Below are 4523 nucleotides of genomic sequence, written 5' to 3'. Positions count from 1 at the left end.
TTATGTTCTCCACAGAGCTAGTAGTCCAGGCATGACAATAAAAGCCAAGATTCTGAGGTTGTTTCTAGGCTCAATGAAAAAGCATTCTGGGATTGCTTAATAATGTCTGCTAAGGGAAGGAAAGGGGACAATGGTACCTGCAGTTAGCCGTCTCCATACTAGGTTGTTGCTTCATTAGTGATAAGCTTATTGCTTTGTGACTATAGGTAACTGTTCTTACAAGTTAGAAAATATAGCGATTTTAATATTTTGGTGAGTGGAAATGTTTTCTACTAATAGAATGCTCACTAAGTCCTTTATACCTTGAATGTATTATGTATTCGAACTATTTTGTTTTGTTTTTTGTCTTTTGTCTTTTTTGTTGTTGTTGTTGTTGTTGCTATTTCTTGGGCCGCTCCCACGGCATATGGAGGTTCCCAGGCCAGGGGTCGAATCGGAGCTGTATCCACCGGCCCACGCCAGAGCCACAGCAATGCGGGATCCGAGCCGCGTCCACAACCCACACCACAGCTCACGGCAATGCCGGATCGTCAACCCACTGAGCAAGGGCAGGGACCGAACCCGCAACCTCATGGTTCCCAGTCGGATTCGTCAACCACTGCGTCACGACGGGAACTTCTATTTTGTTTTTTAACTCTAGGTTTATCCAGTCATCCCTTCCTGCTTCCTCTATGACTCGTCCACTGATTTTTTTGCCCTTTTTCCCAAACTGCAGCCTTGGGAGTTCAGACCCCTCAGCTTGTGTCTGTGGGAGTGAGAAGAAATGGCATCCGGGCCACACAGGGAGGCGTGAGGTTGGAAAAGGCCTGCAGCTCAGCAACTTCCAGCTTCCAGGAACAGGAGAATCGTGAGCCTGAGCGGATGAACTCTCCTGCTGCCACCTGGAGGGGTTTCTCATGTTCCGCGGACATGGTGACGTCAACCTTCACTTTTCTGAACGTCTCTGCCTGCCCCTCTACATTCATCCTTCACCGTCACTTGCTTGTTGACTCTTCATTGACGAGCCCCCCCCACTCTAGACAGAAGTAGCCATCCTTTCCTTGTATCCTCAGATTACTTGCCACATACACCCTCTGTTGTAGCAAATATCAAATTACATTTTAGTTGTCTAGGTACAGGTCATACTTCCAGGCTGAGCTACTACTCAAAGGCAGAGGCTGCCTTTTTAAAACTACTGTTTATTGAGTATTTTACATATGTTATCTCATTCAGTTCTTACAATAAGCCTAAGAGGAAACAGAGGCTCAGAGGGGTTAAATATCATGCCCCACCGTAAGGTAAATACCTGGCAGAAACAGGACTTGAAACTAGGTCATGTTTTATATGTGCATCTAGCACAGTGTCTTGGCATCAGGTGTGTGTGTGGGATGTCAATAAATGCTCATCAAATGAGTAAGTGGTTCAGTGAATAAACTGTATGCCACAAACCACAAGGAAGCATTTTGGCCACCAGCTGAAAACAAGTCCTTTCAGTTACTCTCACAGCTCTGAGCCTGCTGCAGACTTTCATTCAAACCAGACCTTAATACCTAGGAGAAGGATATATCGCAAAATCAGATTACTGGAAACAATGCATCTGACTATCTCGCTTAAGGCCATTTACTGAGTCCAATAATGTGGTTCTCATCATAATCATCATTTAAAGCTTTAATTTGAAGTGTTACGCCGTGTCAGAAGCAGACAAACATGAAGAAAAGATGAAATAAGAGAAGGCTTCCTTTCATCATATGAATTGTGCTTTATCATGCCCTGTGTTCAGATGAGAAGTTTTCTTTTGCTAACTAAGACCTAACTAGGGAACTCGGAACAGAACAACACACCCCTTTATGTTACGTTACGTATAATCTTCATTGATTACTAACTTTTGGTACCAATATCTTCCAGTGTCCCCAAAGTGTTACTTGCTCTGACTTTAAAAAATAAAGATATTGTCCAATGAGGCTGATTTTAGATGTAAAAATTTTTGTCTGCTGGCCTAATTCGTAAATGGCAACCAGGTGTCTGAATTACTCTTGGGCTTTCCTTTTCTGCTGCGAGGTGGATTTTTCCATCTCTAGGTCTTCTTCCGGATTTGCCTTCCGCAGGGACGGAGGCCGGGAGGGGCTGTGTGCTTCCAGGGTGCCGCACTGGGAACATCAGACTTTATTCTCCTGGGTTCACGAGCTCACCCTGTTTCCATGTGTCACTGCACATGTGTTGGATCCTGATGGAAAAATAGTTGGGTTTGAGTGGAAATAGCAGGGAGTGGGATAGCTGCATTTCAAAGCTTTTCATTTCCTTTTCCTCTGCATTCCGCATATGGCTCCAGTGGGGTTGCTGAGTGTATAGTTCTGTATTGCTTCCCCCTTCACTTAATTTTCTCTTTCACCTCTGTACTAACACCATCCTTAACCTGAAAAGCAAAGTCACATTCTCAAATTGTCTGTCTCCTGGGAAGATGAGTTTCATTTTGATTAAAAAACAATTTTAAAAATTGAGCTCTTAGACATGCGGCTCATGTAACCTGGGACTGTTTTTCAATGTGATCATCCGTCGTAAGATTTTTTTCTACATCTTTTTTTGCAGGGGAGTAGGTAGAGGTTTGGAAAGTGGCAGTGTGATATACCATGATCCTGTGGTTATAGGAATGGAGATTTGTTTTCTGGCCCTAACTCTGCCTCTAACCAAAGGACTATTTCAGACATGTCATTGAAAATTTTAGATAGGAGTTCCCGTCATGGCTCAGTGGTTAACGAATCCGACTAGGAGCCATGAGGTTACGGGTTCGATCCCTGGCCTTGCTCAGTGGGTTAGGATCTGGCGTTGCCATGAGCTGTGGTGTAGGTTGCAGATGTGACTCAGATCCCGCGTTGCTGTGGCTGTGGTGTAGGTCGGCGGCTACAGCTCGGATTAGACCCCTAGCCTGGGAACCTCCATATGCCGAGAGTAACCCTAGAAATGGCAAAAAGACAAAAAAGTAAAAAATAAAAAATAAATAAAATTTTAGATCTGTAGAATAAGAATGTCGAAAGCTAACTGAATGATCTATAAAATCCCTTTCAGATAAAAAAAAAAAAAATTAAGGAGTTCCTTGATGGCCTAGTGGTTAAAGGACCTGGTGTTGTCACTGCTATGGCTCAGGTCACTGCAGTGGTGTGGGTTCAATCCCTGGCCCAGGAATTTATACATGCTCAGGTGCAGCCCCCCTCCCCCTACCCCAAAAAAGACCATGGGGTTATATCCATCTAGTTTGCAGTTTTTGTTTGCTTGTCTGTTTTTCAGTTTCCCAGAATTTGAGTGAAATAGAATTGGAGGAGGTACAATGTATGAACAGGACTATTTTTATCCAATAAGGATTTTCTACCATAAACACATTCTTCATTGATTTGTTGTTCTGAGGATTTTCTGTGGATAGAATTCTTCAAAATTATCTCTGGTTCACAATGTATTTAGAATGATTGGAATATAATTAGGGCCTTTGAATGACTCTCAGAGTGACCATTAAATTGTCTCTGGAACTTAGTTTTTTGAAAACAGGGCCTTAGTGTCTGCTTAAGAAGAAGCAGAATATGTATTTTAGGAAGAGACTTCCTGGCATGGATTAGTCCAGAAATTTGTGCTCGGGATTTTAGTTTCCAGTCCCCTCCTCCCCACCTTTATTTTCTCACTTGATTTACTACTTAACCTTCAACGATCACTTCATCTCTCTAGGCCACAGATTGCCCAGCTCATGAACAGTAGTAGTCTTTCAGAATTATCTAGACTTAAGGGTTACCGAGTTAATTTCTGTAAAGTGTTTTGAGATATTTTGACAAAAGGTGATAAGGTCAGTGTCTAATTTGTGTCTCATTTTCCTCTTCATGGTATTAAAAATTTTCAACATGAGAAATGCTATTTTTGTTTTCTAAGCAGAATTTTAGAAAATGTTAACTATTGTAACAATGCTGTAAAAAAAAAAATCCGGTATTTATTAAGCATAAGCATTCCCATTATTTATTAAGCTTCGAATCGTTAGCATTAAGTTCTCCCTTCTTTTCCCTGGGAGTGATCCAATTTCTTTGCGTATCTTGATAATTAAAGGTATCCCATATCCACTAACAAGAGGGTGACTTCGCTTTGTGCCAGATTGAAACTCTGATTCTCCCTAGAGAGTTTAAATTGTGGAGAGTGGATCAGAAGGACGTCTTTCTTAGTTCTATGAAGGCCACTTTCATTCAAGGACCTTTATTCCCTGGCCTAATTTAGCCACAGGCGTCCTTTAAAGTTGAATAGTACCGGTGATTGATAAGTGTAATCTGCATGGAGATATAACAAGGAACAATCCAGCGACTGTTCTTTATCTTTGGCAGCGGAATTTCAAATCCACATGTCTTTGCAGATTAAATACTTATCATCTGGGTTGAATAATTTAAAACATCAAAAACTTATTTGCTTTGAAATGGCTGGCAAGTAAACGAACCACAATATTGTCATCAAGATCCTTTATTATTTTATTTTTTTCATGGCTTTCAAAAACTACACCAGTTGATGGTCATTTTATCTGC

Source organism: Phacochoerus africanus, chromosome 4, assembly GCF_016906955.1.
Source record: "Phacochoerus africanus isolate WHEZ1 chromosome 4, ROS_Pafr_v1, whole genome shotgun sequence".
Taxonomy (NCBI): Eukaryota; Metazoa; Chordata; class Mammalia; order Artiodactyla; family Suidae; genus Phacochoerus; species Phacochoerus africanus.
The sequence above is the reverse complement of the archived record's forward strand: the minus strand, read 5'-3'. Positions refer to the sequence as shown.